The 22,752-nt window shown below is 34.1% G+C and overlaps 1 protein-coding gene, 15 non-coding genes and 2 pseudogenes across 19 annotated transcripts in view; 17 read left to right on the top strand and 1 right to left on the bottom strand.

Moving 5' to 3' along the window:
- Window positions 1–22,752, bottom strand: part of DDB2 (damage specific DNA binding protein 2) — a 741,911-nt gene that overhangs the window by 200,368 nt on the left and 518,791 nt on the right. The window lies entirely within an intron of this gene.
- Window positions 551–652, top strand: LOC122812508. Its single transcript, XR_006366491.1, has one exon. It is a non-coding gene; the product is annotated as a U6 spliceosomal RNA (small nuclear RNA).
- LOC122812472 lies at window positions 1,689–1,795 on the top strand. Its single transcript, XR_006366459.1, has one exon. It is a non-coding gene; the product is annotated as a U6 spliceosomal RNA (small nuclear RNA).
- LOC122812513 lies at window positions 2,843–2,944 on the top strand. Its single transcript, XR_006366495.1, has one exon. It is a non-coding gene; the product is annotated as a U6 spliceosomal RNA (small nuclear RNA).
- Window positions 3,985–4,091, top strand: LOC122812470. The gene has a single exon (XR_006366457.1). It is a non-coding gene; the product is annotated as a U6 spliceosomal RNA (small nuclear RNA).
- On the top strand, window positions 5,140–5,241 carry LOC122812516. Its single transcript, XR_006366498.1, has one exon. It is a non-coding gene; the product is annotated as a U6 spliceosomal RNA (small nuclear RNA).
- LOC122812481 lies at window positions 6,281–6,387 on the top strand. Its single transcript, XR_006366468.1, has one exon. It is a non-coding gene; the product is annotated as a U6 spliceosomal RNA (small nuclear RNA).
- Window positions 7,435–7,536, top strand: LOC122812531. The gene has a single exon (XR_006366511.1). It is a non-coding gene; the product is annotated as a U6 spliceosomal RNA (small nuclear RNA).
- On the top strand, window positions 8,575–8,681 carry LOC122812482. The gene has a single exon (XR_006366469.1). It is a non-coding gene; the product is annotated as a U6 spliceosomal RNA (small nuclear RNA).
- LOC122812519 lies at window positions 9,730–9,831 on the top strand. Its single transcript, XR_006366500.1, has one exon. It is a non-coding gene; the product is annotated as a U6 spliceosomal RNA (small nuclear RNA).
- On the top strand, window positions 10,872–10,978 carry LOC122812476. Its single transcript, XR_006366463.1, has one exon. It is a non-coding gene; the product is annotated as a U6 spliceosomal RNA (small nuclear RNA).
- On the top strand, window positions 12,027–12,128 carry LOC122812512. The gene has a single exon (XR_006366494.1). It is a non-coding gene; the product is annotated as a U6 spliceosomal RNA (small nuclear RNA).
- On the top strand, window positions 13,168–13,274 carry LOC122812469. The gene has a single exon (XR_006366456.1). It is a non-coding gene; the product is annotated as a U6 spliceosomal RNA (small nuclear RNA).
- Window positions 14,323–14,424, top strand: LOC122812507. Its single transcript, XR_006366490.1, has one exon. It is a non-coding gene; the product is annotated as a U6 spliceosomal RNA (small nuclear RNA).
- Window positions 15,464–15,570, top strand: LOC122812468. The gene has a single exon (XR_006366455.1). It is a non-coding gene; the product is annotated as a U6 spliceosomal RNA (small nuclear RNA).
- On the top strand, window positions 20,283–20,371 carry LOC122812540 (annotated as a pseudogene).
- On the top strand, window positions 21,397–21,497 carry LOC122812539 (annotated as a pseudogene).
- On the top strand, window positions 22,523–22,629 carry LOC122812467. The gene has a single exon (XR_006366454.1). It is a non-coding gene; the product is annotated as a U6 spliceosomal RNA (small nuclear RNA).

The following is a 22,752-nucleotide window of genomic DNA, read 5'->3' as shown; positions in this document are numbered from 1 at the left end:
TTTAGATAGCCTGACCAATGTACTATCAATAAAGCAAAATGATGGCTTCCACCTATTCCTCTGCCAGATGCAGAGCAGTTAGACTGAATAATCCCAGAAGAGAGTAGCATCTATTGTTAAATAATACACGCAAAAAGGAGAAGAAAGACGTGAATCATCAGTGATGAAAGAAAAGATCAGCAAAGCGATTTGCGTCATTCATTCCCGGATTTAACTAGGATCGTCTGCAGACCTTAGTTGTTCACTGCAATGAATACAGACTGTTGAATACCTAACAATGCAGTGAAAACCTAATTGTAATGACATCAGCTCATTTGCATGACAGCAGGGCCAGATGCAGAACCCATAATTCAGTGTAGAAAAAGCTTGTAAGAATTTTGTTAAAAGTGCAACTCGACCTCCTAAAAGAGAAACGGGTGTAGTTGATATTTGTTTCACAATGCAAGATTTATATTTTGAAACAGCTTAGTATCAGAAACTCACTACAAGTATGAAAGATGGAAGATATAGGTCATGTAAATAGATGGCGAACCAGTAAAAATAATCTTGCTTGCTTTGACAGCACATATACTAAAATTGGAACGATACAGGGAAGATTAGCATAGCCTCTTCACAATGAGATATGCAAATTCATTTAGCATTCCATATTTTTCACCTTTCCCATTACACTTTTATTGCCAACAAGACATTACTGATCCATTGTTTTTTTAAATATTATAAAATGTGATAATGTAGTACAACTTCCACCAAACTGTTAAAATTTCACAAAGAAAGTAATAAATTTCCACTTCTCATATGGAACAGCTGCTTGTGAGGCTTTTTAGCTAAATGACTTTGGATGGAGAAACGCCATACTCAGGAAGGTATGTTTCTGCTGACAGATAGTGCATACATCTGCAAAGAATTCCAACTGTGCGTATTCCACATTTAGTCAAGATTATCTTTGGACTAGAAAATGTGCAATAGCAAAGTACATTTTCTCCTCTTCTGAGAGTAGATCTTGTACCTTAGTGGCCTTTTCTTTGCTAAATGCTGGCAAGTCACAAGGACAGGGTATGAAATTACATTGTGGGATAGAGACAATTATTTCATTACCTAGCTCTGCTGGTTGAGTGTTTGTTTTGAAATAAATTGAAACCACAATATAGTTAGATTGCCTGACCGCTGTGCTATCAAGAAAGCAAAAGGATGGCTTCCACCCATTCCTGTGCCAGATGCACGGGTAGCCTGACCAACCCCAGAAAAGACTAGCAGCTGTTGTTCAACAATACATGCCAAAGTAGGAAGAAAGATGTAAATTAGCAGTCATTTAAGAAAAGATAAGCAAAGCAACTTGCACCATTTATTCCCTGGCTTTAACTAGAATCCTTAGCAGAACTTAGTTGTTCGCTGCACTGAATACTCTTTGTTAAATGGCTAACAATACAGGGAACACTTAACAATAGTTATGACATCAACTCATTTGCATAATGGCTGGGACAAATGCAGAACCCATAATTCAGTGTAGAAGAACCTTGTAGGAATTTTCTGAAAAGTACAAGTCAACCACCTAAAAGAGAAAGAGATATATTTGGCATTTGCTGCACAATATAAGATTTATATTTTGAAACGTCATCATAAAGTCACTACGAGTATGAAATACATAGGATGTTGGTCAAATAAGTACATGGTAAACCAGAAAATCAATTGTGCTTGCTTTGGCAGCACATATACTAAAATTGGAACGATACAGAGAAGATTAGCATGGCCCCTGCGCAAGGATGACACGCAAATTCGTGAAGCGTTCCATATTTTTCACACTTTCCTTTAGACATTCATTACCAACAATGCATTACTGTCCATTGCAGTTATTAATTATTATAAAATGATATAATGAAGTATGAAATCTTCCAAACTGCTAAAATTTTAAACACAAAGTAATAAATTCCCCCTTCTCATATTGAAGCTGCTTCTTGTGAGGCTTTTAGCTAAATATCTTCAGTTAACAGAAACACCATATACAGGAATGTATGTTTCTGGTGACAGGTAATGTATTCATTTGCAGAGAATGCCAACTGTGTGTGTGCCACGTTTTTAGTCAGGATTATAATCAAACTCTTAAAAGTGCAATAGCATAGTACATTTTCTCCGCCTCTGACACTGATCATGGTACCTGAGAGACCTTTCCCCTGCTAAATGCTAGTAAGTGACAAGGACAGTGCATGAAGTTATATTCTGGGATAGAGAAAATTCTTTCCTTACCTAGTAATGCTAGTTGTGTGTGCATTTTGTAAATAAGTTTAAAACACAGTGTTTTAGATAGCCTGACCAATGTACTATCAATAAAGCAAAATGATGGCTTCCACCTATTCCTCTGCCAGATGCAGAGCAGTTAGACTGAATAATCCCAGAAGAGAGTAGCATCTATTGTTAAATAATACACGCAAAAGGAGAAGAAAGACGTGAATCATCAGTGATGAAAGAAAAGATCAGCAAAGCGATTTGCGTCATTCATTCCCGGATTTAACTAGGATCGTCTGCAGACCTTAGTTGTTCACTGCAATGAATACAGACTGTTGAATACCTAACAATGCAGTGAAAACCTAATTGTAATGACATCAGCTCATTTGCATGACAGCAGGGCCAGATGCAGAACCCATAATTCAGTGTAGAAAAAGCTTGTAAGAATTTTGTTAAAAGTGCAACTCGACCTCCTAAAAGAGAAACGGGTGTAGTTGATATTTGTTTCACAATGCAAGATTTATATTTTGAAACAGCTTAGTATCAGAAACTCACTACAAGTATGAAAGATGGAAGATATAGGTCATGTAAATAGATGGCGAACCAGTAAAAATAATCTTGCTTGCTTTGACAGCACATATACTAAAATTGGATCGATACAGGGAAGATTAGCATAGCCTCTTCACAATGAGATATGCAAATTCATTTAGCATTCCATATTTTTCACCTTTCCCATTACACTTTTATTGCCAACAAGACATTACTGATCCATTGTTTTTTTAAATATTATAAAATGTGATAATGTAGTACAACTTCCACCAAACTGTTAAAATTTCACAAAGAAAGTAATAAATTTCCACTTCTCATATGGAACAGCTGCTTGTGAGGCTTTTTAGCTAAATGACTTTGGATGGAGAAACGCCATACTCAGGAAGGTATGTTTCTGCTGACAGATAGTGCATACATCTGCAAAGAATTCCAACTGTGCGTATTCCACATTTAGTCAAGATTATCTTTGGACTAGAAAATGTGCAATAGCAAAGTACATTTTCTCCTCTTCTGAGAGTAGATCTTGTACCTTAGTGGCCTTTTCTTTGCTAAATGCTGGCAAGTCACAAGGACAGGGTATGAAATTACATTGTGGGATAGAGACAATTATTTCATTACCTAGCTCTGCTGGTTGAGTGTTTGTTTATGAAATAAATTGAAACCACAATATAGTTAGATTGCCTGACTGCTGTGCTATCAAGAAAGCAAAAGGATGGCTTCCACCCATTCCTGTGCCAGATGCACGGTAGGTAGCCTGACCAACCCCAGAAAAGACTAGCAGCTGTTGTTCAACAATACATGCCAAAGTAGGAAGAAAGATGTAAATTAGCAGTCATTTAAGAAAAGATAAGCAAAGCAACTTGCACCATTTATTCCCTGGCTTTAACTAGAATCCTTAGCAGAACTTAGTTGTTCGCTGCACTGAATACTCTTTGTTAAATGGCTAACAATACAGGGAACACTTAACAATAGTTATGACATCAACTCATTTGCATAATGGCTGGGACAAATGCAGAACCCATAATTCAGTGTAGAAGAACCTTGTAGGAATTTTCTGAAAAGTACAAGTCAACCACCTAAAAGAGAAAGAGATATATTTGGCATTTGCTGCACAATATAAGATTTATATTTTGAAATGTCATCATAAAGTCACTACGAGTATGAAATACATAGGATGTTGGTCAAATAAGTACATGGTAAACCAGAAAATCAATTGTGCTTGCTTTGGCAGCACATATACTAAAATTGGAACGATACAGAGAAGATTAGCATGGCCCCTGCGCAAGGATGACACGCAAATTCGTGAAGCGTTCCATATTTTTCACACTTTCCTTTAGACATTCATTACCAACAATGCATTACTGTCCATTGCAGTTATTAATTATTATAAAATGATATAATGAAGTATGAAATCTTCCAAACTGCTAAAATTTTAAACACAAAGTAATAAATTCCCCCTTCTCATATTGAAGCTGCTTCTTGTGAGGCTTTTAGCTAAATATCTTCAGTTAACAGAAACACCATATACAGGAATGTATGTTTCTGGTGACAGGTAATGTATTCATTTGCAGAGAATGCCAACTGTGTGTGTGCCACGTTTTTAGTCAGGATTATAATCAAACTCTTAAAAGTGCAATAGCATAGTACATTTTCTCCGCCTCTGACACTGATCATGGTACCTGAGAGACCTTTCCCCTGCTAAATGCTAGTAAGTGACAAGGACAGTGCATGAAGTTATATTCTGGGATAGAGAAAATTCTTTCCTTACCTAGTAATGCTAGTTGTGTGTGCATTTTGTAAATAAGTTTAAAACACAGTGTTTTAGATAGCCTGACCAATGTACTATCAATAAAGCAAAATGATGGCTTCCACCTATTCCTCTGCCAGATGCAGAGCAGTTAGACTGAATAATCCCAGAAGAGAGTAGCATCTATTGTTAAATAATACACGCAAAAAGGAGAAGAAAGACGTGAATCATCAGTGATGAAAGAAAAGATCAGCAAAGCGATTTGCGTCATTCATTCCCGGATTTAACTAGGATCGTCTGCAGACCTTAGTTGTTCACTGCAATGAATACAGACTGTTGAATACCTAACAATGCAGTGAAAACCTAATTGTAATGACATCAGCTCATTTGCATGACAGCAGGGCCAGATGCAGAACCCATAATTCAGTGTAGAAAAAGCTTGTAAGAATTTTGTTAAAAGTGCAACTCGACCTCCTAAAAGAGAAACGGGTGTAGTTGATATTTGTTTCACAATGCAAGATTTATATTTTGAAACAGCTTAGTATCAGAAACTCACTACAAGTATGAAAGATGGAAGATATAGGTCATGTAAATAGATGGCGAACCAGTAAAAATAATCTTGCTTGCTTTGACAGCACATATACTAAAATTGGAGCGATACAGGGAAGATTAGCATAGCCTCTTCACAATGAGATATGCAAATTCATTTAGCATTCCATATTTTTCACCTTTCCCATTACACTTTTATTGCCAACAAGACATTACTGATCCATTGTTTTTTTAAATATTATAAAATGTGATAATGTAGTACAACTTCCACCAAACTGTTAAAATTTCACAAAGAAAGTAATAAATTTCCACTTCTCATATGGAACAGCTGCTTGTGAGGCTTTTTAGCTAAATGACTTTGGATGGAGAAACGCCATACTCAGGAAGGTATGTTTCTGCTGACAGATAGTGCATACATCTGCAAAGAATTCCAACTGTGCGTATTCCACATTTAGTCAAGATTATCTTTGGACTAGAAAATGTGCAATAGCAAAGTACATTTTCTCCTCTTCTGAGAGTAGATCTTGTACCTTAGTGGCCTTTTCTTTGCTAAATGCTGGCAAGTCACAAGGACAGGGTATGAAATTACATTGTGGGATAGAGACAATTATTTCATTACCTAGCTCTGCTGGTTGAGTGTTTGTTTTGAAATAAATTGAAACCACAATATAGTTAGATTGCCTGACCGCTGTGCTATCAAGAAAGCAAAAGGATGGCTTCCACCCATTCCTGTGCCAGATGCACGGCGGGTAGCCTGACCAACCCCAGAAAAGACTAGCAGCTGTTGTTCAACAATACATGCCAAAGTAGGAAGAAAGATGTAAATTAGCAGTCATTTAAGAAAAGATAAGCAAAGCAACTTGCACCATTTATTCCCTGGCTTTAACTAGAATCCTTAGCAGAACTTAGTTGTTCGCTGCACTGAATACTCTTTGTTAAATGGCTAACAATACAGGGAACACTTAACAATAGTTATGACATCAACTCATTTGCATAATGGCTGGGACAAATGCAGAACCCATAATTCAGTGTAGAAGAACCTTGTAGGAATTTTCTGAAAAGTACAAGTCAACCACCTAAAAGAGAAAGAGATATATTTGGCATTTGCTGCACAATATAAGATTTATATTTTGAAATGTCATCATAAAGTCACTACGAGTATGAAATACATAGGATGTTGGTCAAATAAGTACATGGTAAACCAGAAAATCAATTGTGCTTGCTTTGGCAGCACATATACTAAAATTGGAGCGATACAGAGAAGATTAGCATGGCCCCTGCGCAAGGATGACACGCAAATTAGTGAAGCGTTCCATATTTTGCACACTTTCCTTTAGACATTCATTACCAACAATGCATTACTGTCCATTGCAGTTATTAATTATTATAAAATGATATAATGAAGTATGAAATCTTCCAAACTGCTAAAATTTTAAGCATAAAGTAATAAATTCCCCCTTCTCATATTGAAGCTGCTTCTTGTGAGGCTTTTAGCTAAATATCTTCAGTTAACAGAAACACCATATACAGGAATGTATGTTTCTGGTGACAGGTAATGTATTCATTTGCAGAGAATGCCAACTGTGTGTGTGCCACGTTTTTAGTCAGGATTATAATCAAACTCTTAAAAGTGCAATAGCATAGTACATTTTCTCCGCCTCTGACACTGATCATGGTACCTGAGAGACCTTTCCCCTGCTAAATGCTAGTAAGTGACAAGGACAGTGCATGAAGTTATATTCTGGGATAGAGAAAATTCTTTCCTTACCTAGTAATGCTAGTTGTGTGTGCATTTTGTAAATAAGTTTAAAACACAGTGTTTTAGATAGCCTGACCAATGTACTATCAATAAAGCAAAATGATGGCTTCCACCTATTCCTCTGCCAGATGCAGAGCAGTTAGACTGAATAATCCCAGAAGAGAGTAGCATCTATTGTTAAATAATACACGCAAAAGGAGAAGAAAGACGTGAATCATCAGTGATGAAAGAAAAGATCAGCAAAGCGATTTGCGTCATTCATTCCCGGATTTAACTAGGATCGTCTGCAGACCTTAGTTGTTCACTGCAATGAATACAGACTGTTGAATACCTAACAATGCAGTGAAAACCTAATTGTAATGACATCAGCTCATTTGCATGACAGCAGGGCCAGATGCAGAACCCATAATTCAGTGTAGAAAAAGCTTGTAAGAATTTTGTTAAAAGTGCAACTCGACCTCCTAAAAGAGAAACGGGTGTAGTTGATATTTGTTTCACAATGCAAGATTTATATTTTGAAACAGCTTAGTATCAGAAACTCACTACAAGTATGAAAGATGGAAGATATAGGTCATGTAAATAGATGGCGAACCAGTAAAAATAATCTTGCTTGCTTTGACAGCACATATACTAAAATTGGATCGATTCAGGGAAGATTAGCATAGCCTCTTCACAATGAGATATGCAAATTCATTTAGCATTCCATATTTTCACCTTTCCCATTACACTTTTATTGCCAACAAGACATTACTGATCCATTGTTTTTTTAAATATTATAAAATGTGATAATGTAGTACAACTTCCACCAAACTGTTAAAATTTCACAAAGAAAGTAATAAATTTCCACTTCTCATATGGAACAGCTGCTTGTGAGGCTTTTTAGCTAAATGACTTTGGATGGAGAAACGCCATACTCAGGAAGGTATGTTTCTGCTGACAGATAGTGCATACATCTGCAAAGAATTCCAACTGTGCGTATTCCACATTTAGTCAAGATTATCTTTGGACTAGAAAATGTGCAATAGCAAAGTACATTTTCTCCTCTTCTGAGAGTAGATCTTGTACCTTAGTGGCCTTTTCTTTGCTAAATGCTGGCAAGTCACAAGGACAGGGTATGAAATTACATTGTGGGATAGAGACAATTATTTCATTACCTAGCTCTGCTGGTTGAGTGTTTGTTTTGAAATAAATTGAAACCACAATATAGTTAGATTGCCTGACCGCTGTGCTATCAAGAAAGCAAAAGGATGGCTTCCACCCATTCCTGTGCCAGATGCACGGCGGGTAGCCTGACCAACCCCAGAAAAGACTAGCAGCTGTTGTTCAACAATACATGCCAAAGTAGGAAGAAAGATGTAAATTAGCAGTCATTTAAGAAAAGATAAGCAAAGCAACTTGCACCATTTATTCCCTGGCTTTAACTAGAATCCTTAGCAGAACTTAGTTGTTCGCTGCACTGAATACTCTTTGTTAAATGGCTAACAATACAGGGAACACTTAACAATAGTTATGACATCAACTCATTTGCATAATGGCTGGGACAAATGCAGAACCCATAATTCAGTGTAGAAGAACCTTGTAGGAATTTTCTGAAAAGTACAAGTCAACCACCTAAAAGAGAAAGAGATATATTTGGCATTTGCTGCACAATATAAGATTTATATTTTGAAACGTCATCATAAAGTCACTACGAGTATGAAATACATAGGATGTTGGTCAAATAAGTACATGGTAAACCAGAAAATCAATTGTGCTTGCTTTGGCAGCACATATACTAAAATTGGAACGATACAGAGAAAATTAGCATGGCTCCTGCACAAGGATGACACGCAAATTTATGAAGCCTTCCATATTTTTCACACTTTCCTTTAGACATTCATTACCAACAATGCATTACTGTCCATTGCAGTTATTAATTATTATAAAATGATATAATGAAGTATGAAATCTTCCAAACTGCTAAAATTTTAAGCATAAAGTAATAAATTCCCCCTTCTCATATTGAAGCTGCTTCTTGTGAGGCTTTTAGCTAAATATCTTCAGTTAACAGAAACACCATATACAGGAATGTATGTTTCTGGTGACAGGTAATGTATTCATTTGCAGAGAATGCCAACTGTGTGTGTGCCACGTTTTTAGTCAGGATTATAATCAAACTCTTAAAAGTGCAATAGCATAGTACATTTTCTCCGCCTCTGACACTGATCATGGTACCTGAGAGACCTTTCCCCTGCTAAATGCTAGTAAGTGACAAGGACAGTGCATGAAGTTATATTCTGGGATAGAGAAAATTCTTTCCTTACCTAGTAATGCTAGTTGTGTGTGCATTTTGTAAATAAGTTTAAAACACAGTGTTTTAGATAGCCTGACCAATGTACTATCAATAAAGCAAAATGATGGCTTCCACCTATTCCTCTGCCAGATGCAGAGCAGTTAGACTGAATAATCCCAGAAGAGAGTAGCATCTATTGTTAAATAATACACGCAAAAAGGAGAAGAAAGCCGTGAATCATCAGTGATGAAAGAAAAGATCAGCAAAGCGATTTGCGTCATTCATTCCCGGATTTAACTAGGATCGTCTGCAGACCTTAGTTGTTCACTGCAATGAATACAGACTGTTGAATACCTAACAATGCAGTGAAAACCTAATTGTAATGACATCAGCTCATTTGCATGACAGCAGGGCCAGATGCAGAACCCATAATTCAGTGTAGAAAAAGCTTGTAAGAATTTTGTTAAAAGTGCAACTCGACCTCCTAAAAGAGAAACGGGTGTAGTTGATATTTGTTTCACAATGCAAGATTTATATTTTGAAACAGCTTAGTATCAGAAACTCACTACAAGTATGAAAGATGGAAGATATAGGTCATGTAAATAGATGGCGAACCAGTAAAAATAATCTTGCTTGCTTTGACAGCACATATACTAAAATTGGACCGATACAGGGAAGATTAGCATAGCCTCTTCACAATGAGATATGCAAATTCATTTAGCATTCCATATTTTTCACCTTTCCCATTACACTTTTATTGCCAACAAGACATTACTGATCCATTGTTTTTTTAAATATTATAAAATGTGATAATGTAGTACAACTTCCACCAAACTGTTAAAATTTCACAAAGAAAGTAATAAATTTCCACTTCTCATATGGAACAGCTGCTTGTGAGGCTTTTTAGCTAAATGACTTTGGATGGAGAAACGCCATACTCAGGAAGGTATGTTTCTGCTGACAGATAGTGCATACATCTGCAAAGAATTCCAACTGTGCGTATTCCACATTTAGTCAAGATTATCTTTGGACTAGAAAATGTGCAATAGCAAAGTACATTTTCTCCTCTTCTGAGAGTAGATCTTGTACCTTAGTGGCCTTTTCTTTGCTAAATGCTGGCAAGTCACAAGGACAGGGTATGAAATTACATTGTGGGATAGAGACAATTATTTCATTACCTAGCTCTGCTGGTTGAGTGTTTGATTTCGAAATAAATTGAAACCACAATATAGTTAGATTGCCTGACCGCTGTGCTATCAAGAAAGCAAAAGGATGGCTTCCACCCATTCCTGTGCCAGATGCACGGCGGGTAGCCTGACCAACCCCAGAAAAGACTAGCAGCTGTTGTTCAACAATACATGCCAAAGTAGGAAGAAAGATGTAAATTAGCAGTCATTTAAGAAAAGATAAGCAAAGCAACTTGCACCATTTATTCCCTGGCTTTAACTAGAATCCTTAGCAGAACTTAGTTGTTCGCTGCACTGAATACTCTTTGTTAAATGGCTAACAATACAGGGAACACTTAACAATAGTTATGACATCAACTCATTTGCATAATGGCTGGGACAAATGCAGAACCCATAATTCAGTGTAGAAGAACCTTGTAGGAATTTTCTGAAAAGTACAAGTCAACCACCTAAAAGAGAAAGAGATATATTTGGCATTTGCTGCACAATATAAGATTTATATTTTGAAACGTCATCATAAAGTCACTACGAGTATGAAATACATAGGATGTTGGTCAAATAAGTACATGGTAAACCAGAAAATCAATTGTGCTTGCTTTGGCAGCACATATACTAAAATTGGAGCGATACAGAGAAGATTAGCATGGCCCCTGCGCAAGGATGACACGCAAATTCGTGAAGCGTTCCATATTTTTCACACTTTCCTTTAGACATTCATTACCAACAATGCATTACTGTCCATTGCAGTTATTAATTATTATAAAATGATATAATGAAGTATGAAATCTTCCAAACTGCTAAAATTTTAAACGCAAAGTAATAAATTCCCCCTTCTCATATTGAAGCTGCTTCTTGTGAGGCTTTTAGCTAAATATCTTCAGTTAACAGAAACACCATATACAGGAATGTATGTTTCTGGTGACAGGTAATGTATTCATTTGCAGAGAATGCCAACTGTGTGTGTGCCACGTTTTTAGTCAGGATTATAATCAAACTCTTAAAAGTGCAATAGCATAGTACATTTTCTCCGCCTCTGACACTGATCATGGTACCTGAGAGACCTTTCCCCTGCTAAATGCTAGTAAGTGACAAGGACAGTGCATGAAGTTATATTCTGGGATAGAGAAAATTCTTTCCTTACCTAGTAATGCTAGTTGTGTGTGCATTTTGTAAATAAGTTTAAAACACAGTGTTTTAGATAGCCTGACCAATGTACTATCAATAAAGCAAAATGATGGCTTCCACCTATTCCTCTGCCAGATGCAGAGCAGTTAGACTGAATAATCCCAGAAGAGAGTAGCATCTATTGTTAAATAATACACGCAAAAAGGAGAAGAAAGACGTGAATCATCAGTGATGAAAGAAAAGATCAGCAAAGCGATTTGCGTCATTCATTCCCGGATTTAACTAGGATCGTCTGCAGACCTTAGTTGTTCACTGCAATGAATACAGACTGTTGAATACCTAACAATGCAGTGAAAACCTAATTGTAATGACATCAGCTCATTTGCATGACAGCAGGGCCAGATGCAGAACCCATAATTCAGTGTAGAAAAAGCTTGTAAGAATTTTGTTAAAAGTGCAACTCGACCTCCTAAAAGAGAAACGGGTGTAGTTGATATTTGTTTCACAATGCAAGATTTATATTTTGAAACAGCTTAGTATCAGAAACTCACTACAAGTATGAAAGATGGAAGATATAGGTCATGTAAATAGATGGCGAACCAGTAAAAATAATCTTGCTTGCTTTGACAGCACATATACTAAAATTGGATCGATACAGGGAAGATTAGCATAGCCTCTTCACAATGAGATATGCAAATTCATTTAGCATTCCATATTTTTCACCTTTCCCATTACACTTTTATTGCCAACAAGACATTACTGATCCATTGTTTTTTTAAATATTATAAAATGTGATAATGTAGTACAACTTCCACCAAACTGTTAAAATTTCACAAAGAAAGTAATAAATTTCCACTTCTCATATGGAACAGCTGCTTGTGAGGCTTTTTAGCTAAATGACTTTGGATGGAGAAACGCCATACTCAGGAAGGTATGTTTCTGCTGACAGATAGTGCATACATCTGCAAAGAATTCCAACTGTGCGTATTCCACATTTAGTCAAGATTATCTTTGGACTAGAAAATGTGCAATAGCAAAGTACATTTTCTCCTCTTCTGAGAGTAGATCTTGTACCTTAGTGGCCTTTTCTTTGCTAAATGCTGGCAAGTCACAAGGACAGGGTATGAAATTACATTGTGGGATAGAGACAATTATTTCATTACCTAGCTCTGCTGGTTGAGTGTTTGATTTGAAATAAATTGAAACCACAATATAGTTAGATTGCCTGACCGCTGTGCTATCAAGAAAGCAAAAGGATGGCTTCCACCCATTCCTGTGCCAGATGCACGGCGGGTAGCCTGACCAACCCCAGAAAAGACTAGCAGCTGTTGTTCAACAATACATGCCAAAGTAGGAAGAAAGATGTAAATTAGCAGTCATTTAAGAAAAGATAAGCAAAGCAACTTGCACCATTTATTCCCTGGCTTTAACTAGAATCCTTAGCAGAACTTAGTTGTTCGCTGCACTGAATACTCTTTGTTAAATGGCTAACAATACAGGGAACACTTAACAATAGTTATGACATCAACTCATTTGCATAATGGCTGGGACAAATGCAGAACCCATAATTCAGTGTAGAAGAACCTTGTAGGAATTTTCTGAAAAGTACAAGTCAACCACCTAAAAGAGAAAGAGATATATTTGGCATTTGCTGCACAATATAAGATTTATATTTTGAAACGTCATCATAAAGTCACTACGAGTATGAAATACATAGGATGTTGGTCAAATAAGTACATGGTAAACCAGAAAATCAATTGTGCTTGCTTTGGCAGCACATATACTAAAATTGGAACGATACAGAGAAGATTAGCATGGCCCCTGCGCAAGGATGACACGCAAATTCGTGAAGCGTTCCATATTTTTCACACTTTCCTTTAGACATTCATTACCAACAATGCATTACTGTCCATTGCAGTTATTAATTATTATAAAATGATATAATGAAGTATGAAATCTTCCAAACTGCTAAAATTTTAAACACAAAGTAATAAATTCCCCCTTCTCATATTGAAGCTGCTTCTTGTGAGGCTTTTAGCTAAATATCTTCAGTTAACAGAAACACCATATACAGGAATGTATGTTTCTGGTGACAGGTAATGTATTCATTTGCAGAGAATGCCAACTGTGTGTGTGCCACGTTTTTAGTCAGGATTATAATCAAACTCTTAAAAGTGCAATAGCATAGTACATTTTCTCCGCCTCTGACACTGATCATGGTACCTGAGAGACCTTTCCCCTGCTAAATGCTAGTAAGTGACAAGGACAGTGCATGAAGTTATATTCTGGGATAGAGAAAATTCTTTCCTTACCTAGTAATGCTAGTTGTGTGTGCATTTTGTAAATAAGTTTAAAACACAGTGTTTTAGATAGCCTGACCAATGTACTATCAATAAAGCAAAATGATGGCTTCCACCTATTCCTCTGCCAGATGCAGAGCAGTTAGACTGAATAATCCCAGAAGAGAGTAGCATCTATTGTTAAATAATACACGCAAAAAGGAGAAGAAAGACGTGAATCATCAGTGATGAAAGAAAAGATCAGCAAAGCGATTTGCGTCATTCATTCCCGGATTTAACTAGGATCGTCTGCAGACCTTAGTTGTTCACTGCAATGAATACAGACTGTTGAATACCTAACAATGCAGTGAAAACCTAATTGTAATGACATCAGCTCATTTGCATGACAGCAGGGCCAGATGCAGAACCCATAATTCAGTGTAGAAAAAGCTTGTAAGAATTTTGTTAAAAGTGCAACTCGACCTCCTAAAAGAGAAACGGGTGTAGTTGATATTTGTTTCACAATGCAAGATTTATATTTTGAAACAGCTTAGTATCAGAAACTCACTACAAGTATGAAAGATGGAAGATATAGGTCATGTAAATAGATGGCGAACCAGTAAAAATAATCTTGCTTGCTTTGACAGCACATATACTAAAATTGGAACGATACAGGGAAGATTAGCATAGCCTCTTCACAATGAGATATGCAAATTCATTTAGCATTCCATATTTTTCACCTTTCCCATTACACTTTTATTGCCAACAAGACATTACTGATCCATTGTTTTTTTAAATATTATAAAATGTGATAATGTAGTACAACTTCCACCAAACTGTTAAAATTTCACAAAGAAAGTAATAAATTTCCACTTCTCATATGGAACAGCTGCTTGTGAGGCTTTTTAGCTAAATGACTTTGGATGGAGAAACGCCATACTCAGGAAGGTATGTTTCTGCTGACAGATAGTGCATACATCTGCAAAGAATTCCAACTGTGCGTATTCCACATTTAGTCAAGATTATCTTTGGACTAGAAAATGTGCAATAGCAAAGTACATTTTCTCCTCTTCTGAGAGTAGATCTTGTACCTTAGTGGCCTTTTCTTTGCTAAATGCTGGCAAGTCACAAGGACAGGGTATGAAATTACATTGTGGGATAGAGACAATTATTTCATTACCTAGCTCTGCTGGTTGAGTGTTTGTTTTGAAATAAATTGAAACCACAATATAGTTAGATTGCCTGACCGCTGTGCTATCAAGAAAGCAAAAGGATGGCTTCCACCCATTCCTGTGCCAGATGCACGGCGGGTAGCCTGACCAACCCCAGAAAAGACTAGCAGCTGTTGTTCAACAATACATGCCAAAGTAGGAAGAAAGATGTAAATTAGCAGTCATTTAAGAAAAGATAAGCAAAGCAACTTGCACCATTTATTCCCTGGCTTTAACTAGAATCCTTAGCAGAACTTAGTTGTTCGCTGCACTGAATACTCTTTGTTAAATGGCTAACAATACAGGGAACACTTAACAATAGTTATGACATCAACTCATTTGCATAATGGCTGGGACAAATGCAGAACCCATAATTCAGTGTAGAAGAACCTTGTAGGAATTTTCTGAAAAGTACAAGTCAACCACCTAAAAGAGAAAGAGATATATTTGGCATTTGCTGCACAATATAAGATTTATATTTTGAAATGTCATCATAAAGTCACTACGAGTATGAAATACATAGGATGTTGGTCAAATAAGTACATGGTAAACCAGAAAATCAATTGTGCTTGCTTTGGCAGCACATATACTAAAATTGGAACGATACAGAGAAGATTAGCATGGCCCCTGCGCAAGGATGACACGCAAATTCGTGAAGCGTTCCATATTTTTCACACTTTCCTTTAGACATTCATTACCAACAATGCATTACTGTCCATTGCAGTTATTAATTATTATAAAATGATATAATTTGGGGTTTTTTAATTTTTTTTTTTGGGAAAAAAAAAAAAATTTTTTTTTGGGGGGGTTTTTGTTTTTTTCTTTGCTTTGGGGTTTTTTAAAAAAAAAAAAATTTTTGGGTTTGGAAATTTTTTCCCCCCGGGGGGGTTTTTTTTTCCCCCCCCAAAAAACCCCAAAAAATTTAACCAAAAAAAAAAAAGGGGGAAAATTTTTTAAAAAAAAAAAAAATTTTTTAAAAAAATGGGAAAAAAAATTGGGTTTTTATTTAAAAAAAAAAATTCCCCAAAAAAAAACCCCAAAAAAATTTTTAAAAAATTTTTTAAAAAACCCCCCAAAAAAAAAAGGGGGAACCTTTAAAATTTTTTAAAAAAAACCCCAAAAAAAAAATTTAAACCCTTTTTTCAAAAAAATTTATAAAAAAAAAAAAACCCAAAAAAAAAAGGGGGTTTTTAAATTTTAAAAATTAAAAAAAAATTTTTTTTTAAAGTTAAAAAATTAAAAAAAAAAAATTTTCCAAAAAAACCCGGGGGGTTTTTTTTTTTTTGGGAAAAAAAAAACCCCCGGGAAAGGGGAAAATTTTTAAAAAATTTTTTTTTTAAATTCAAAAAAAAAAAATTTTTTTTTTTAAATTTTTTTTAAGGTTTTGAAACCCCCCCAAAAAAAAAAAAAAAAATTTTTCCCCTTTAAAATTTTTTTGGGGGTTTTTTTTTTTAAAAAACCCAATTTTTTTTGGTGAAAATTTTTTTTTAAAAACTGGGGGGCCCGGGTTTTTTTTAAAAAAAAAAAAAAAATTTTTTTTTTTTTATAAAAATTTTTCCTTTTTCCCTTTTTTTGGGGGTTTTTAAAAAAAAAAAGTTTTTTGGGGAAAATTTTTTAAAAAAAATTTGGTTTTGTTTTTTTAAAAAAAAAACCATTTTTTGGAAAAAAAATACAAAAAAAAAACCCAAAAAACCCCAAACCAGGGAAAGAAAAATCCCCCGGGGGGTTTTTTTTTTTTTAAAAAAGGTTTTAAAAAAATTTGTTTTTAAAAAAAAAGAAAAAAAAATTTTTAAAACCCAATTTAAAAAGGGGCCCCAAAAACCCCAAAAACCCCAAATTTAATTAAAAAAGGTAAAATTTTTTAAATGAAACCCCCCCCTTTAAAAAAAAGGGGGTTTAAAATTTTTAAAAAGAAAAATTTTTAAAATTTTTAAAAAAAACCCCCCTTAAAAAAAGGGGTTTTTTTTTTAAAAAGGCAAAAAAAAAAAAAGCTTTTTAAAAAAAAAAAAATTTTAAAAAAAAAAAGGGGGGTTAAAAATTTAAAAGAAAAAAATTTTTGCTTTTTTTTTTTTTAAAAATTTAAAAAAAAATTTTTTTTTTTTTTTTAAAAAAAAAAGGTTTTTTTAAAATTTTCCCCCCCTTTTTTTTTCCAAAAGAAAAAAAAAAAATTTTTTTTAAAAAAAATGGGGGTTTTAAATTAAAAGGGGAAAAAAAAAAAAATTTTTTCCAAAAAAAAGGGGGGGGGCCCAAATGTTTTTTAAAAAGGGGGGGTTTAAAAAAGGGGTTTTTTTTCCCTTTTTTTTTACCCCCTTTTTTTTTTTTTTTCCCAAAAAAAGGGGAATTTTTTTTTGGGGTAAAAATTTTTTTCCTTTTTTTTTTGGGGGGGGTTTTTAAAAAAAAAAAAAAAAGGGGGGTTTTTTCTTTAAAACCCGGGGGGTTTTTTTTTAAAAAAAACCCAAAATAGGAAAAAAAAGGGGGGAAAAACCCCCCCTTTTTTTTTTTAAAAAAAAGAAAAGAAAGAAATTTTTTAAAACCCCCGGGCCAAAAAAAAAAAAAAATTTTTTTTAAAAAAAAAAAATTTTTCCCGGGAAAAAAAAATTTTAAAAATTTTCCCGGGGGGCCCAAAAACCCAAAAAAAAAAAAAATTTGGGAATTTTAAAAAAAAACCCAAAAAAAAAAAATTTTTTTGGAAAATTTAAAATTTTTAAAAATTTTAAAAAAAACCCCAAAAGAAAAAAAATTTTTTTTAAAAAAAAAAATTTAAACCTTTTGGGCCCAAAAAAAAAAAGGGGGGGGAAAAAAAAAAAGGGGGCCCCAAAAAAACCTTTTTTGGGGGGTTTTTTAAAATTTTTTAAACAAAAAAAAACCCCCTTTTTTTGGGGGGTTTTTTTTAAAAAATTTTTTTAAATTTTTTAAAATTTTAAAAAAAAAAAGTTTTTTTTTTTTAAAATGTTTTTTTTTTTAAATTTTAAAATTTTCAAAAAAACAAAATTAAAAATTTTTTCTTTGGGGTTTTTTTTTTTAAAATTTTTTCCGGAAAAAAAAAAATTTTTTTAAAAAAAAATTTTTTTTTTTTCCCCCCCTTTTTTTTTTTTTAAAAATTTTAAAAGTGGGGGGGGTTTTTTTTTGGGGGAAAAAAAAATTTCCCTTTTTTTTTGAAAAATTTAAAAATTTTTTTAAAAAATTTTCCTTTAAAAAAAGGGGTTTTTTTTTTTTTAAAAAAAAATTTTTTAAAAAACCCCAAAGGGAAAAAAAAGAAAATTTTTAAAAAAACCCCCCCCGGGGGGAAAAAAAAACCCAAAAGGGTTTTTGCTCTTTTTTTCCCCGGGGGGGAAAAAGGGGGAAAAAAAAAAATTTAAAAACCCGGGTTTAAACCCTTTTAATAATCCTTTTTTTTGGGGGAAAAAAAAAATTTAAAAAAAGCAAAAATTTTTTAAAAGGCCCCCTTTTAAAAAGGGGGGGGTTTAAAATTTTTTAAAATTAAAAAATTTTTTAAAAGAAAAAATTAAAACCCCTCCAAAAAAAAGGGGGGGTTTTAATTTTTTAAAAAGGGGAAAAAAAAAATTTTTTTAAAAAATTAAAAAAAGGAGGAAAAAAAAAAAAATTTTAAAGGAAAAAAATTTTTTTTCTCCTTTTTTTCCCCCCCTTTTTTTTTTAAAAAAAAATTTTTTTTTTTTTTTTAAAAAAAAAAGGTTTTTTTAAAATTTTCCCCCCCTTTTTTTTTCCAAAAGAAAAAAAAAAAATTTTTTTTAAAATTTTTAAAAATTTTAAGGTTTTAAATTTTTTGGGTTAAACCCAAAAAAAAATTTTTTTTCTAAAAATTTTTTGGGGGTTTTTTTTTTTTTAAAAGCCAAAAAAAGGGGAAAAAAAAAAAATTTACTTTTCCCCCTTTTAAAGGGTTTTTTAGTTTTTTTTTAAAGGGGAAAAAAAATTTTTTTTTTTGTGGTAAAAATTTTTTTCCTTTTTTTTTTGGGGGGGGTTTTTAAAAAAAAAAAAATTTTTTTTTTTTTTGGGGGGGGATTTTTTTTAAAAAAAAAAATTTTTTTGGGGACTTTTTTAAAAAAAAGGGGGGTTTAAAAATTTTTTTAAAAGGGGGGGCCCCCCCCAAAAAAACCCCTTTTTCCCCTTTAAAAAAAAAAATTTTTTTCCCAAAAAATTTTAAAAAAACCCCCAAAAAATTTTTTAAAAATTTTTTAAGGGGGGGAAATGAAACCCTTTTTAAAGGGAAAAACCAAAAATTTTTCAAAAAAATAAACCCCCAAAAAAAAAAAGGGGGAAAAGGGGCCCCAAAATTTTTAAAAATTTTTAAATTTTCAAAAACAAAAATAAAAGGGGGGTTTTTTTTTTTAAAAAAAAAAAATTTTTTTTTTTAAAAATTTGAAAATTTTTTGGGGGTTTTTTTAAAAAAATTTTGGAAAAAAAAAAATTTAATTTTTTTTTTTTTTCCAAAACCCCCAAAAACTGTTAAAATTTCACAAAGAAAGTAAAAAATTTTCCCCTTCTCATATGGAACAGCTGCTTGTGAGGTTTTTTAGCTAAATGACTTTGGATGGAGAAAGCATACTCAGGAAGGTATGTTTCTGCTGACAGATAGTGCATACATCTGCAAAGAATTCCAACTTTTATTCCACATTTAGTCAAGATTATCTTTGGGCTAGAAAATGTGCAATAGCAAAGTACTTTTTCTCCTCTTCTGAGAGAATCTTGTATTGGGCCTTTTCTTTCTAAATGCTGGCAAGTCACAAGGACAGGGTATGAAATTACATTGTGGGATAGAGACAATTATTTCATTACCTAGCTCTGCTGGTTGAGTGTTTGTTTTTGAAATAAATTAAAATCACAATGTAGTTAGATTGCCTGACCGCTGTGCTATCAAGAAAGCAAAGGATGGTTTCCCCCCATTCCTGTGCCAGATCCCCGGGGTAGCCTGACCAACCCCAGAAAAGACTAGCAGCTGTTGTTCAACAATACATGCCAAAGTAGGAAGAAAGATGTAAATTAGCAGTCATTTAAGAAAAGATAAGCAAAGCAACTTGCACCATTTATTCCCTGGCTTTAACTAGAATCCTTAGCAGAACTTAGTTGTTCGCTGCACTGAATACTCTTTGTTAAATGGCTAACAATACATGGAACACTTAACAATAGTTATGACATCAACTCATTTGCATAATGGCTGGGACAAATGCAGAACCCATAATTCAGTGTAGAAGAACCTTGTAGGAATTTTCTGAAAAGTACAAGTCAACCACCTAAAGAGAAAGAATATATTTGGCATTTGCTGCACAATATAAGATTTATATTTTAAAAGTCATCATAAAGTCACTACGGAAATACATAGGATGTTGGTCAAATAAGTACATGGTAAACCAGAAAATCAGTTCTGCTTGCTTTGGCAGCACATATACTAAAATTAGCGATACAGAGAAGATTAGCAGGGCCCCCTAGGATGACCTTGGGGGCGTTCCATAGTTTTCACACTTTCCTTTAGACATTCATTACCAACAATGCATTACTGTCCATTGCAGTTATTAATTATTATAAAATGATATAATGAAGTATGAAATCTTCCAAACTGCTAAAATTTTAAGCAAAGTAATAAATTCCCCCTTCTCATATTGAAGCTGCTTCTTGTGAGGCTTTTAGCTAAATATCTTCAGTTAACAGAAACACCATATACAGGAATGTGTGTTCCTGGTGACAGGGTATTCATTTGCAGAGAATGCCAACTGTGTGTGTGCCACGTTTTTAGTCAGGATTATAATCAAACTCTTAAAAGTGCAATAGCATAGTACATTTTTTCCCCCCTGACACTGATCATGGTACCTGAGAGACATTTCCCCTGCTAAATGCTAGTAAGTGACAAGGACAGTGCATGATGGTATATTCTGGGATAGAAAATTCTTTCCTTACCTAGTAATGCTAGTTGTGTGTGCATTTTGTAAATAAGTTTAAAACACAGTGTTTTAGATAGCCTGACCAATGTACTATCAATAAAGCAAAATGATGGCTTCCACCTATTCCTCTGCCAGATGCAGAGCAGTTAGACTGAATAATCCCAGAAAGAGTAGCATCTATTGTTAAATAATACATAAAAGGGAAGAAAGGCGTGAATCATCAGTGATGGGAAAAAATCAACAAAGCGATTTCGTCATTCATTCCCGTTTAACTAGGATTTTGGCCAGTTGTTCACTGCAATGAATACAGACTGTTGAATACCTAACAATGCAGTGAAAACCTAATTGTAATGACATCAGCTCATTTGCATGACAGCAGGGCCAGATGCAGAACCCATAATTCAGTGTAGAAAAAGCTTGTAAGAATTTTGTTAAAAGTGCAACTCGACCTCCTAAAAGAGAAATGGGTGTAGTAGATATTTGTTTCACAATGCAGATTTATATTTTAAACAGCTTAGTATCAGAAACTCACCACAACATGAAGATGGAAGATATATAGGTCATGTGCAAAATAGATGGCGAACCAGTAAAAATAATCTTTGCTTTGCTTTGACAGCACATATACTACAATTGGAGCGATACAGGGAAGATAGCATAGCCTCTTCACAATGAGATATGCAAATTCATTTAGCATTCCATATTTTCACCTTTCCCATTTACACACTTTTATTGCCAACAAGACATTACTGATCCATTGTTTTTTAAATATTATAAAATGTGATAATATAATTACAACTTCCACCAAACTGTTAAAATTTCACAAAGAAAGTAATAAATTTCCACTTCTCATATGGAACAGCTGCTTGTGAGGCTTTTTAGCTAAATGACTTTGGATGGAGAAACTACATACTCAGGAAGGTATGTTTCTGCTGACAGATAGTGCATACATCTGCAAAAAATTCCAACTTGCGCGCATTCCGCTACTTCAGTCAAGATTATCTTCGACTAGAAATGCAACAGCAGTACATTTTCTCCTCTAGTAGATCTTGTACCTTAGTGGCCCTTCTTTTACAATGCTGGCAAGGCCACAAGGATAGGGTAAGGAAATTACATTGTGGGATAGGGGAGACAATTATTTCATTACCTAGTCGCTGGTTGAGTGTTTGTTTTTGAAATAAATTGAAACCACAATATAAGTATTTACCACTGGCCAGTTATCAAGAAAGCAAAGGATGGCTTCCACCATTCCTGTGCTAGATACATCATGGTAGCCCACCACAACCCTAGAAAAGACTAGCAGCTGTTGTTCAACAACACATGCCAAAGAAAGAAAGATGTAAATTAGCAGTCATTTAAGAAAAAGATAAGCAAAGCAACTTGTACCATTTATTCTGGTTTTAACTAGAACTTACAGAATGGTTGTTCGCTTAATTGAATACTCTTTGTTAAATGTATAATAATACAGGAACACTTAACAATAGTTATATTTTTTTCATCAACTCATTTCATAATGGCTGGGACAAATGCAGAACCCATAATTCAGTGTAGAAGAACCTTGTAGGAATTTTCTGAAAAGTACAAGTCAACCACCTAAAAGACAAAAGAGATATATTTGGCATTTGCTGCACAATATAAGATTTATATTTTGAAATGTCATCATAAAGTCACTACGAGTAAGAAATACATAGGATGTTGGTCAAATAAGTACATGGTAAACCAGAAAATCAATTGTGCTTGCTTTGGCAGCACATATACTAAAATTGGAACGATACAGAGAAGATTAGCATGGCCCCTGCGCAAGGATGACACGCAAATTCGTGAAGCGTTCCATATTTTTCACACTTTCCTTTAGACGTTCATTACCAACAATGCATTACTGTCCATTGCAGTTATTAATTATTATAAAATGATATAATGAAGTATGAAATCTTCCAAACTGCTAAAATTTTAACTAAAGTAA

This window comes from Protopterus annectens, chromosome 9.part0 (genome assembly GCF_019279795.1).
Source record: "Protopterus annectens isolate FY-2018-M chromosome 9.part0, PAN1.0, whole genome shotgun sequence".
In the NCBI taxonomy this organism is placed as follows: domain Eukaryota; kingdom Metazoa; phylum Chordata; order Ceratodontiformes; family Protopteridae; genus Protopterus; species Protopterus annectens.
Note: the sequence above shows the minus strand (reverse complement) of the source record. Positions and strands in the feature narration are given on the sequence as shown.